General features: G+C 51.3%; 1 protein-coding gene across 1 annotated transcript in view; it reads left to right on the forward strand.

Moving 5' to 3' along the window:
- Positions 1–365: 365 nt before the first annotated feature.
- The window catches only part of DCHS1 (dachsous cadherin-related 1), a 35,246-nt gene continuing 21,651 nt past the window's right edge, over positions 366–13,960 (forward strand). The window contains exon 1 of the mRNA XM_087433282.1: positions 366–581. The gene's annotated coding sequence lies outside the window, so the exon portion shown is untranslated. The remainder of the gene's footprint in view (positions 582–13,960) is intronic.

Consider the following 13,960-nt stretch of genomic DNA (forward strand, 5'->3'; position numbering starts at 1 on the left):
GGGGGACCAGAAGGAAAAGGCCCGAAGGGAGAGAATGTAGAGACGGGACGGGAGGAGGGGTCGAGGCGCAGGGACCGGGAAAAGAGAGGAGAACGGGGGACGGCGCGGCGCTGCAGCCGGATCCGGCGCCGGGACTGGGGCCGGGAAGTCGAGGGGCGGAGGGAGGGCGGCCGGGCGGGCGGTGGGGGGGCCGCGGCGCGGAGCGCGTGGGGGCGGAGGCGGGGGCTCCGCGGGCGGAGGGGCGGGGGCTCGGGTTACCGCGCGGAGGGCGGGGGAGGGGAGGGGAGGGGAGGGGAGGGGAGGGGAGGGGGCGCGGGGCCGCGGCGGCGAATCTCGCATCCTCCGCGGGGCGGCTGTGGAGGAGGCGGCGCCCCGGCGGCGGTGACGGCGGCGGACGGACCGACCGACGGCCAGGGGCGCGTGGACCGACGGCCGACTGCCCGGAGCTGATCGCGGGCCCGGAGACAGCGGCGGCGGACGATGCGCGGCCCCAGGCCCCGCGCGGGCGGGCGCTGCCCGGGGGGCTGACCGCGGCCGGACGGTGCCCCAGGAGCGGGCGAGGGAGCCCGCGCCGCGCGGAGGTCAGTGCCCGCGCCCGCCCGGCCCGTCCGGCCGCGCCCGCCCGGCTCGCCGGCCTCTCCCGGGCGGCGGCGGTGGCGGCGGAGCCGGGGGCTTTGTTCTGAGCCGGAGACAATGGGGGAGGGGGGGCCTGGGCCTGCGGGACGAGGGCGAGCGTGAACGTGAGCGTGGGGGCAGGGCCTGAGGGTCTTTGTGTGCGTGTGTCATCGAGTCGGGGTGTGTGGCGGCGTGAGAGTGCCGGGGTGTGGGGGGCTGGGTGCGGGCAGGGCGTGTGTGTGTGTTATCCTGAGTGTGACTGCATAGGATGAATGTGAGTCAGTGCGTGTCACTGGGAGGTTGTGTGTCCGTGTGTATCTGTCTGGCCATGTGTGTATGTGCGTGTCACTCCGACAGTGTGTGGGTCAGAATGAGTGTGTGTCATGGTGAGCAAGTCCCTGTGAGGGAGTGTGTGTGTGTGAGGGAGTGTGTGTGTTTTGCCCGCCTCTGTGGGAGCCATGTGTCAGAATGTGGAGGATGGGTGTGTGACAGAGACAAACTGAGACAGAGACAAAGAAACTGAGGGGGGAGAAATAAGAGAAGCAGAGGAGAGTCAGGGGAAGCCTGAAGTGGAGGTGGGTCACCTAGACTGGTGTTCTGAGTTTGTGTTCAGCACACCTAGATCAGAATCCTGTGCAGGGGATGGAGAGAGGTCATCACAGGCCTGGTCCCACGTGGAGGGGGTGGGGAGAAGGAGGTCTAGAAGCACAATGAACTCAGTGTGGCGTGGGCTGGGCCCGCAGCCACCGGGTCATAGGCCAGAAAAATATTGTTGCTTATGTCAACTTCTCGAATACCCACAGGGGACACAGTCATAGCCCTACTTAACCCACAGGGGACACAGTCCCAGGCAACACACATCCACAAGAGATGCCTTCACAGCCATGACACACCCCCAGAAAGCACTGTCAGAGCCAACACACACCTTCAGAAGATGCTCTCAGGACAACATGCACGCACAGCAGAAATGGTGCAGCCAACACATTCCTACAGGATCACTGTCGAGGCCAACACATACCATGGGAGACACTGTTACTGCTAGCATCTCTCCAGAGACACTGTAACAGCACTACACATCCATTGGAAACAATGTCACAGCCAACACATCATCTAGGTTGTACTTCATCAGTGCTGCCCATGCATAGCAGGTGTCCCAGAGAACTGACACTAACATGAGGCTGTGTTGCAATCGCCCTTACCACATACCCGCTTGTACAACCTATAGGAAACACACTTTTAGGTGACATGCACACACCACGGGGTGAACTGTCCCAACTGCTCAGTAAACTGCCATTAACTTATGCTCACACCATTACTCCTTCTCATCCACAGACCTCCCAGGCTTACCCTCTTGTTCCCTGAAAACTTGGGGACCTGGATCAGTCTTCCTCTCACCCTATATCCTGCCATGGTTCTAAGGGTCCCTCCAACACCCCAGCCTTATAGTTTCTTGAGCTCCTTAGCTCCTTTTACCTTCATCTCCCCTCCCAGGACCACTCTGTAGACCTGGTCCATCTCTAAACTTCTAAACTCCTGCATTCCACTCTCTGCCCACAGCTTTTTATGTCCTTCTAGTTGTCAGGTGCCTGGGCTCCCATTACACTTACTCTTCAGCCTCATAATCACCTCTTGCCCTGGACCACTTTGCTTTCTCCTAATCTGCCACTTCCGGCTTTGTGCTCTCCTTCCAGGGACCCAGGACCATCCCTTCAACCACTCCTTGGCCACTCTTTGTTCCATTGTCCTTGAGCCTACCGTCCCGCAGTCTCAACCTTGCTGGAGTGATTTCCCAACCATACCAAGTGATGCTTCTATAAATTCCACCCTCAAGTGGGCCCTCCATAAATAAATAGATGAAATTTTTTCTATTTTCTTCACACCCCTTAACCTCACATCCCTCACCCCATTGTTTTCAGCAGATTAATTAGTCAATCCGCTGGTTCATTCATTCAGCAAACACACATTAAGCACCTGCTCTGTGCCAGGCAGTGTGCTAGGTGCTTGCATCACAAGGGTGAACAAAATGGACATGGTCCTTGCTTTTATGGAAGCTTACAGGCTCTGGGGTGAGTGCTGTAATATGGCAGCACATAGCATGAGGTCAGAAGAGGTTTTCTGGAGGAAGTGACATTTAAGCTTAAGCTTGATGGATAAATAGGGAGTTAACCAAGCAAAGGAGAGGTGGAGGTGAGGTGGGGTGGGTGGAGAATATGCCAAGCTAAGGAAGCAGCATGGGAAAGCCCACATGCAAGAAAGTATTGTGTTTGAGGGATAAAGCAATCCATTGAGCCTGACACTAATAGCATGATGTGAGGAAAAGTGAGAGAGTCTGGGAGAGGTAGATAGAGGGTTAGTTAGATTATGTAGTTCTGGTAGGTCATATGAAAATATTTAACCCAAGAATAATGGAAAGTCACCAAGTCATTTGAAGCTGAGGCCTGATATAATCAGATCTGTTTTAGAAATACCACCCTGACAGCAGTGTAGAGACTGGAGGGAGGAGTCTCAAAAGAAGGAGGATAGTTGACTGTTGCAGGAACCCAGGAGGGGATAACGCTGGCCTGAACTGGAGTAGTGGCAGTAGAAAGGGAGGAAGTAGGACTGGCCCAGTGGCGCAAGCGGTTAAGTGCCGGTGCTCCGCCTCGGGCGGCCCAAGGTTCGTGGGTTCGGATCCCCAGTGCGCACTGACGCACTGCTTGTCAAGCCATGCTGTGGCAGTGTCCCATATAAAGTAGAGGAAGATGGGCACAGATGTTAGCTCAGGACCAATCTTCCTCAGGAAAAAAAAAAAAGGAGGATTGGCATAAGATGTTAGCTCAGGGCTGATCCTCCTCACACAAAAAAAAAGGGAGGAAGTAGATGGTTTGAAGAGTTCTCTAGGCAGTGGAGTCAGCAGGGCTCAGTGACAGAATGAATGTGGAGGTTGAAGGAGAGGGAGGAAGTAAGAGTAGCCAATTTGGTCTCTTCACTCTTAGAAAATTGAGGCCATCCAGTTTGAATTCTCTCAGCTTTCTGCCTCCTCCCTCAAATTTTATCTGCATCCTCCTCAGTCTTTTTTCCTTCTGTCCTATAATAATGAAGAGGTGTCTCTTCTACGTAGGACCACTCCACCACCTGTGTTGTGGATCCCATCCCCTCTCACCTCTTTTTTTGTGTGTGTGTGAGGAAGATTAGCCCTGAGCTAACATCCGATGCCAGTCCTCCTCTTTTTTTGCTGAGGAAGATTGGCCCTGAGCTAACATCCGTGCCCATCTTCCTCTACTTTACATGGGACACCGCCACAGGATGGCCTGACAAGCGGTGCGTCGGTGCGCACCCGGGAGCCAGACCCGCGAACCCCGGGCCACCGAACTGGAGCACATGCACTTAACCGCTCGTGCCACAGGGCTGGCCCCCCTCCCACCTCCAAGAGGACCTCACTGGACTAATTATTCCATGTCTATCCATGTGTCCAGGTTCTCCCTCTATACCCATTCCTCCTGTGAGCACATGAAGAGCCTCCAGTCTCTCCTACTTTCCTTAACCCTGTAATACCTGATTAGCTAAGAGACTCTCTCACTTGGCTTCACTGACACATTTTGTGAAAGGGTCTTCTGTATGAAGCTGTTCCCACTTCTTCACTTCCCATTTACTCCTGTCCCTCCAGTGTAACTGCTTTCCATAAGGGAAAGTGACCTCTCACCTACCAAATCTAGGGGTTCTTTTAAAAAGTCCTCAACTGCTTAACCTCTTGGCAGGGTCTGACATTTTTGGCCATTCTTTTCTTTTTGAATCATTCTTGTCTTATGGCTTCTGAGCCACCGTTTTACTCTATCAACATTTAATGAGCTCTCATGTGCCAACCACACTGCTAGGTGATGGGAATAAGTACTATGATAGGAGACACTATTCCTACCCTCAAGAAGTTTAAACCTCAGTAGGGGAGACAGGCAAATAAACAGATGATTACCATATGGTGGGATCCATGCATCTCTCTCCCAGAGCTGCTCCTGGCTGTTCCTTCTTAGTCTGCTTTGGGGGCTTTTTTGGGTGGCCCCTACTGTTACTGTCCCAAGGTTGCATATTATTCATCTTGGGGTTCTGGCTTGGACTTTCTTATCGTCTGACTGTATACATCCCCCTGGGTGATCCATCTCATTCATTTCCTGCGCTTCAATTATCATCTGTATAGGCTGATGACTCCCAAATATCTACCTCTTCCAGACCTCTCTTCTGACCTCCAGACCTGCTTGTCTGCTTCCTACCTGATCTTTACTGTCTAGCTCACAAGCCCCTTAACATGTTCAAACCTGAACTCATCATTCCTTCCTCCCCCAAACCACCATCCCCACTCAGTTACCAAGCTACAAACCCAGAAATTAACTATAGCCACCCCCATCTACACATGTCCTACAACCCAGAAAGTCATTGGAACCTGTTGGTTTTACCTCCTTTCTAGCTCTATCTGATATCCCATCCCATTTTCTCCATGGCCTCAGTTACTGCCCTCACTTCACCATCTTTTCAAATAAATTACTGCAAAAGCCACTTAACTTGTCTCCCTAGACTTCTACTCTTCCCTCTTCCAATCCATTCTTTTCATTGCAGCAAGAGGGTTCTCCCTAAAACACAAATCCATCCGTGTCATTCCCTGCTCAGCATTCTTCAGTGTCTTTACATTGTCTTGGGTGAAATCTCTACTTTAACGAAGCTTATGCAATCCTTCCTGATCTGACCCCCAGCCTCCCCAGCCACATCACCTGTCCCATTTCCCCACCTCCCTCACGTTGAGTTCTAGCCATATTGAATTCCTTGTAGTTCCCCAAAGACACTGCATTCTTCCATGTTTCTGGCCCTTTGCACATACTGCTCTCTGATCAAAAAGCCCTTCACTCCCTTCTTCTTCTAGCTAACCTCCTCCCAGCCTCAGATCTAGTCTCAAACCCTGCCTTTCCTGACTCCACCAGGCAGGCTTGGGATCCTCTTGTCTCACTGTTGTCATTGCCTCTTCCCTGTTCTGTCTCTCTAACAGGGCTGGGACCTCCTTGATGGCAAGGTTGCATATTATTCATCTTCCTGTCCCAAGGGCCCCTCTACAGATGCTTGGCAATGAACAAATGAATGAATAAATGCGGCACCTCACAGCACATCCCTCATCCTCATTCATTCTTCAGAGACTGACATCTGGTCTCAACTCCCCACACAATCGAGACATTTTCACACGAGACTTATCCCACTGGAGACATTTCCACTCCCCTCCTCCTATCGACTTATCCTTCCTCACCCTCTGCTCTCTCCTCTCTTTCACCTGGGCTTCTCTTTTCCTGGATCCTCTTCCTCTCCCCTCTCTGTACTTTATTTCTCTTTCATTCAGTTAGCAGGTATTTAAGGAGCACCAAAAATTTGCAGATCCAAATCTGTTGAGCCAGGTTCCTTTTGGGATTCTTGGAGAGTGGAAGATGAGGAAGCTGTGACCTGCCATCAGGCCACAGGCACTACAGTGCCTTACCGTCTGCTCCATGCCACCAGGCCCCTTTCCCTAGAGGTATCATAGGCTGCTCCTTCCTCTAACGCCTCCTCACATACACCTGCTCTGAGCCCTCGAACTCCTGGCACCCTGGCCCCTGCTCCTCCCCATGTCCGGTTCTCTGGTACTTGTGCCCTCTTCCTCTTCCCTCTCTTGCCTATCAGTAGTAACAGGAGCAAGACTGGACTCTCTGATGCCTGGGTATCTGCAAGCAAAAGTTCCTCCCAGGGGCTTATGCTGTTGGATCCTATCTTTGTCCTGGCTTCCCACTGCCTGCTCCTTCCTTTAGCTCCAGTGTCCATGTTTCCTGGGTAACCCTCTGACTCCCAAGCATTTTCAACGCTGCCACTTGGGAGGGGCTTCTCAGTTCCTCTGTCCCCTGGTGAGAAGACACCCCCCTCCCCGCCGCCCCTCAGTCCACCTGGAGCCCCCAAGCCTGAATCAGGATGTCCCTCTGTGTTCTTAGCACACTGGAATGTCCTTGTTTATGTCTGTCTCTCTAAGCTGCTCCCTGGAAGGAGCTGTTATCTCTCAGAGCCTAGTTCACACCTCCCATCCTGGAGGAGGGGAAGGAGGAAAGGAGAGAGGGAGGGTTACACCTCACACCCTCCAGCCATACAGTGTGCCGCCTGGGTGACTTTAGCTTCTCTGAGCATCCCTTTCCTCAGGTGAAAACGGAGGTAACATTAAGAGAGCTATTTTGAGGATTCAAAAAGCAAACTATTAAGTGCTCAACTCTTAACTTAGTTAATTTTACTTCCAACATCTTAGTCCCTCTACTGTGCTCTCCTGCCCCTCAATCTCCTACTTCCCCAAACTAGATCCAGCCTCACTGGTCTCCTCTGCAGCCTGTACTCCAATGGTCAGGGTCAGACCTTAGGCCCTTGCTGCCCATCACCACTACCCTTAGCGCCCTCACCCTCCCCAGGTCTCCGCACCTGTGGACACGGCGAAGGCAGGGACTCAAGCTATCCAGGTCACTGCCGTATCTCTACTGCTTTGTATGGTGTTTGGCACGTGGTAGGTCTTCAACAGATATTTGTTGAATAAATCTATTAATGAATCATTTCACACGTGTGCCCTAGGCCTACCTCTCCCCATTTTTTTCTTTGTCTCCTGGAGACCTCCAAGCATCCTCTGGTCCCTTTCCCTGTCTCACCACCTGACCCCAGCCTGACCCTCTACCCGGACTGGCAATTGCCTCATCACTGACCTCCTCCGCTAACCCACCTTGTGCACACTGCCAGAGTTATTCTCCTAAAAGAGAAGTTTGCTCATTCTCCTTCCCTGTTCTGTTGCCAGTTACATGACCCTTTATCAGCATTCCAAGCCCTCCAGCAGAGAAGCAATACAGTGTAACAGAAAGCACTAGCTTTGGGGTCCATCAGAGTTGCATTCCAGATGTCTCTCTGCTACCCACACTGAGCCTCAGTTTCCTCATCTGTGAAATAACACTTATCCCAGGGTTATTGTGTGTGTCTGGCACACAACAATAGCAGCTGATATTTATTGAGCCTTCACTGTGTGCCAGACACTGTGCTAAGTTTTTGTAGCATTTTTTCATTTCTCTCTCATATCAACCATATAAAGTAGGCACTTTAATACCCATATTATGGAAGAGGAAGCTAAAGCTTAGAAAGGTTAAACACCTTGCCCAGGGTTACACTCTAAGTGGCAGAGTCAGGATCTGAACTCAAGTCTGACTGACAGCAGAGCCCATCTTCTTAACCACTGTAATAATAGCTTGTGCTTGCACACTTATAAAACACTTACTGTGCTCCAGACACTCTTCTAACTGCAAACACAGTGTAGGAAGTATTATTATTGTCGCTATTTTATAACTGAGAAATTAAGTGGCTTGCCCAAAGGCACACAGCTAGTAAGTGTGAAGCTGGGCAAAAGTCCAGTTGGTTTGGCCCCAGAGTTCTCATCTTCACCATTGTCCTGTCCTGCCCGACTATGATATATTGCTTCCCCGTTCTAGGAGGGCAGTAAGTGTGCACTGATGAATGAATCTATGCTGACGTCTGGTCTGTGGCTAGTTGTTAGTCAGTCCGTTCTCTCTCATTTCCTGCTGTAGCAGGCTTGCACCCTTAGGACTCTCCTGAAATTATTCTCCCCAAGATCACTAGTGAACTTCTTACCGCTAAAATCAGTGCCCACTCCCCAGCCTCATCTTACTTGAACTCTCAGCAGCATTGGACACTATCGATCCCTCCCTCCTTGTTGAAATGTTTCCTCCCTTAACTTCTGTGGTACTGCCTCCTTCTCTTTCTCCTCCAAGAATAATAAAGATCTCCTCAGTCTGCCCCTTAAATAGGACTGTTCCTCAGGGTTCTGTCCTAGACTGTCTTCTCACTCTACACATCCTGTCTGATGGGTCTCCACACCCATGGCTTTCAGTTACCCCTTAATTTGTCCAAATCCATATCTCCAACCCTCTCTCCTGTGCTCCAGACCTGCAAATCCAACTGTGTCTGGGACATCTCCATGTGGGGATCCCAGCAGGCACCCGAAAAATGGCTTCTCCTCTGTGGTAACCTAATGGCACCACTTTAATAACCAGATGAGAACCCTGGGAGTCGGTCTAGAGCCCTTCCATTCCCTCACCCTTCCCAAAGAGGCAGTGGCCAAGTCCTGTCAACTTCACCTCCTCACATCTTTCTTATCTGTGTCTCCTCCGTCCCACTGCTACTGACCTGGGCTATTACAGACACCTCATACCTGGTCTCCCTCCTCCCGTATGTAGATTCTCTTCTTCAGTCCTCCTTCATCTTGCTAGGATTCTCTCCCCTCAGCTCCCCTGTAATTTCTTCCTCTCTCTCTCTCCCTTCTCCTGGATTCCCAGGCAACATGGAGCATATAGTCCTGGATTCAAATCGAGGCTGTACTAACTCAGGAAAGTTATTTCCCTTCAAGCCTCAATTTCCTCAATGGGAGGTGAGACAGCTTCTTCACAGGGTCGTTAGGATGATTAAATGAGATACTATCTGAATTTCCTGGCATAGGCCCCAGGATACCTTAAAAGCTCAGAAAATTGACTTTCACTCTGCCTCTTCCCCTCACATTTGTCTCTAGCCTTCCCTGATGTGCCTCCTGGGAACCAGTCATTGGGAGGGACAGAGCCAGGCTCTGGACACTGCCCTGGCCGCTGTCCCCTGGGGTTATCCCAGGGATATGCAGGGAAGCCAGTTTGTCATCCTTCTCCTCCCTCCTCCCTTCCTGACACCTCCTGTCCTCTCCCCCTGCCTTCCTCCAGCTCTGGCTCCCACCTCTGTCTACCTCCCCTCAACCTCTCCAGGCTAGCTGTTTCTGTCTCTGACTTACCTCCCCTTTCTGCATTAATTCCACTCACTCTTTCCTTTGCTGGACATGTTCATGTTCACTTTCCCTCAGTCTTGCTCCCTGTCATCCCCCACCCAGAACTCTCACCTCTCTTCCTCTTTCCTTTATGCCTAATCCTGTGTCTGCACCTCCCATTGCTCACTGAGGCTACCGACTTCTTCATGCACTTCTGCTCCAATCTGCCTTTCATAGCCCCCTCCTCACCCTGTTGTCTTTCTGATCCCTGCCCCTCCTTGGCCCTGGGACAGGAAGTTGAGGGAGGAGGCCTGGGCGGTCCCAGCTCCCCCAGCCTGCTTCCCCTTCTGTACCTCAGGCCATTCCTCTACTTCCTCCTGGAGAACCCCCTTCCATTGTGGTCCCCCTGCCCACCCCCAGCCCACCTCTCTTTCCTCTCCCAGGTTCCGCCTGCTCCCAGATCATATAGACACACAGGCTGCGGGTAGAGGGGAGGATTGACATCACATTTCAAGCCCCAATGAACAGTCTCGCCCCTCCCCCTCCTAATGAGAACCAGCTGTGGTTCCAGAGGCCCAGATGTGGGGCTAGAGGGGGAGAGCAGGATGGAGCCAGAGAACAGAGTAACAGGACCAGGACAGAGTGAGGGCATGTAGCAAGGCAGAGTGGCTGGGAGAAGAGATGTGACAGTCCAGGGAAGAAAGAAGAAAAATCTGAGCAGGAGGCAGGACAGATTAGGGAAACAGACAGATAGGTGGTTTAGGCCAGATCTGGGGGAAGGGATGGGACAGACCTAGAGAAGGAAAGAAACAGAAACAGAGAGGAGGAGCAAGACTTGGGGAAGAGGCAATGAGAAACACTGGACAGATGTGGGGAGATGGTGCTGAGAAGAGAGTTGGAGAGAGGATGAGACGGTCTCGAGAGAGAGTCTGGAGTTCGAGTTTGGAACTGGAAGCCCTGGAGCAGGAAGTGATGAGGCGCAGTCCAGACAGAGGCCCCAGGGACCTCCGAGGTCACAGCTGCAGCCGCAGAGCTGACCACGAGTGCCCCGGCAGCATGTGTGAGAGCACGCCTGTGTGTGGGTGGGTCTGCAAGTGTGTGCGCACGTGCCTGCCTGTGTGAGTCTGTGCATATGTGAAAGTGGGTCTGTCCGTGTGTTTGGAAGGGTGTGTGTGGGGGGTGGGGGAGAGTGTCTGTGGGTATGAATGTGCCTGTCCATGGGAAGCCAGTGAGAAAGTGTCTTTCTGTGTGTATCTGTGTGTCTGTATGCATACCTGCATGTGTCTGGGGGGGGAGGTTCCATGTGAATGAATATGCCCATCTGTGTGTGTGAAAACATGCTCCTCTGTATCCATGAGGAGGGGTACCTGTGTTTGTGTGTTGGCTGTGGATATGTTAAAGTCGCCTCTGCATGTGTGTATGAGTGTGTGTTGAGTATGGCTGTCTGCATGTGAGTCTAGGCATCTGTGTGCCTGGCTGTATGTGGTCTGTATCTTCGTTAGTATGCACCTTTGCGTGTCCACTGAGAGAGTATTGGGGGAGTTTGCATTAGACAGGGACCCAGGTTGGGTGATGAGGAGGGCACTGGGGTCTACACAGGTTAGGAGAAGGGGTATCTGCCTGGGCCTGAATGCCTCCTCTTCAAGGCTGATCTATCACCTGAGCTTTTATCTCATGCCGTTCATATCTCCTTTCATTCAGAAAATTTATTGCCATCCTCCGTGTTACACACCAAGGTGAATAAGATACAGTCCTGGCCCTCAAACAGCTGACATTCTGTCTCTGGGTGGACACAGAATTATAATACAGAGTATAATAAGTACACTGACCTCACTGTCCATTATCTTCTCTTCCTGACAACCATAACTGCTTTCTGTCCACTGACTGCTTAAATGAATAGGACCAACTCTTAACCCTTGACCCCTAACCCAGTCTCTAGGCCTAGATCCCTGACTGGGGCTGCTGGGCCATCTTGTACACTCAGCCTCTCCCCCTACTCTTTGAGTCAGGCCTGTGTTCACTCTGACCTCCTTGTTCTAAATTCCTCTGACCTGTTACTCCACGTGGCACCATGTGGCAGCTCCACAGGCTCCTCAGACTTGAGCCCCAGGGAGAGAGGTTTAGTGCACACATAGAACCTCAGAACTCTAAAGCCAAAATGAGGGGACCCATCAGGGATAGTGTTGGGAACTGATGAGAAAGCATCCACCAAATGCCCAGCTCTGAGCTTCTTGCTTCCATAGTCTCTAATTCTCACAAACCCCCATACAGTAGATATTACCATAGCCATTATATAGATTAGGAAAATAATACTAAGACTGAGACTCAAACCCAACTCAAACTCCAGAGTCCCTGCTCCTTTTATTGCCTCACACAGATGGGACAGATGGGGGTTGGAAGCGTAAGAGGGGAGTCAGACACTCTCCTCCCTTAGGAGAACAGGAAGTCCTACAGCAGAGCAAATATATAAAGACCTGAGGACACACTTCTATAACCACTTCTCTAGCCACACTTCTGACCATGGTACCTGGGCATGGGCTCACATGTGTTTGTCTATGTCATCTGAGTTGGCATGTCTGTGGACGTTTCTCTCTGTGTCAGTATGTGAGTGTGGTGGTGTGGAATTATGAGGCTCTGACCATTCATTCAGCACTGATTGCCTGCTCACGCCATACTTCTACTAAATGCTGGAGAATCAGAGATTAAGACCCTCAAGTTGCTGCCCTCCAGGAGCCTCCAATTCAGTGTAGGGGGTGGACACATGAGCAAATCAACTCTACTGTGCAATTTATTGTCAGCATGTACCAAAAGCAGGGTAAAGTAGTCTTTGCAGAGGAGTGAGAGAGATGTCATAGAAGATTCCACAGAACACAGGACATTTGAACTGGATCTTGAAGTTAGAGTAGGAGATGGCCAGTTGGAGAGGATTTTTAGAGGATATCTCAGGACGAGAGAATAGTGGCTACAAGGCAAGGAGTTGGAGAGGAGCATGGTAGTGGGTCTAGTGTTGGAATGTGGGGGGGTAGGCAGATAAAGGCGGGCACACCAGAGAGGCTGGCAGGGCTCAGATCAGGAAGATATATTAAGGAGGTTGGACTTTATCTTGTGGGCCAGAAGTTTTATATCTAGTGTCCATGAACCCCTTGAAACTGAAGACACAAGTTAGTGTGTGTGTGTGTATCTGCATTTGTTTTCCATAGAGGGGCAGCAGTTTTCTGCCGTAGGTAATAGGGAACCAGTGGAAGCCATTCATCAGGAGAAGTTTGGTGAGAGCTGTTTGGACAGCTCTGGTCAGGTAGAGATGGATCAGAGGGTCCAAGCCAGGAGGCAAGGGGACCAGTGAGGAGCTGTCACAGGATTCGAAAGGAGAGATGACAATGCTTGTACTGGGACAGCAGCAGTGCGAAAAGAGAGGAAAGGGCAGAATTGAGACAAGTCTAGTTGAGATGGTCAGGTTTTTATAACTAATTGGAAATCAGATCGAAGCAAGGAGAGCTTCTGGATTTCTGGCTTGGACATTTGATGAGTGGTGGTGCTGTTCACAGGAAGGGGAATGGAGGAAGGAAATCAGCTTGCGTTGAAGGTTGGGGATGCATTGTGAAGGAAATCCTACTGGAGGCTGGGCATGTATCTCCTAAGCTCTCCAGAGCTGGAGCTGGAGGTTGGAAGGTCATAAGCAAATAGATGGTACATAAAAAATGATGGATACATTTGAATTGAAGGCATAGGAATGGATAAGCTCACCTAGGCAGAGTGTGGGGAGTGGGAAAAGATGGGGCCAAGGATTGAGTCCTGAAGAGCACTGATTTTTAAAGGACGGGCAGAGGAAGAAGAACTTGTGAAAGAGTTTGAGGAGTAGACAGAGAAGTACAATGGAAGCAAGAGGTGGGGTGTCACCATGTGAAGCCAAGAGGAATAGCCTTCAAGAAGCCAATGATCCAGTGTTCCAGAATGATCCAGTAAAAGGAGGATAAAAAAGTGTCCATTGGATGTAGAGCACAGAGATGACAGAAAGCTTAGTAAGAGCAATGTCAGAGGAGGGGAAGCCTCACTGCACAGAGGGAGGACGGTGTGAGAAGTAAGGAATTGGGGAAAGTGAACCACCTTTTCAGAGAGGGCAACCCCTCCCCTGACTTTGCTCTCACTTAGTCACTAAAGGCCTTCATGGGGCTTTAGGCCTCCTCCTTCTTTAACTTCAGCAGCATTTGAAATCCTGGCTCCCCTTAGACTCAGAAGCACCTCCCTCTCTGGTTTTCTTTCTCTCTCTCTCTCTCTGGCCAGTTAAGAACACCTTTGTCCAGCTGATAGTTCAGGGCAGAAATTGGCCCGTCATCCTTGACTTCCCCCACTCCCTCATCCTCTGCTTTCAAGCAGTCATCAAGCCTGGCCTATTCTACCTCCTAAACCTCCCACAGACCTATCCATGTCTCTGCACATTCATTGCTAACACTCATCCAAGTCACCATCAAAGCAGTGCCACCACCTGGACTCCCACAAGTGTGTTATAAGGGCTGTCCTGAGATAAATGGCCCATGTGCA

Source organism: Ceratotherium simum, chromosome 7 (assembly GCF_057802395.1).
Source record: "Ceratotherium simum simum isolate JZ-2026a chromosome 7, ASM5780239v1, whole genome shotgun sequence".
NCBI classification, from domain to species: Eukaryota; Metazoa; Chordata; class Mammalia; order Perissodactyla; family Rhinocerotidae; genus Ceratotherium; species Ceratotherium simum.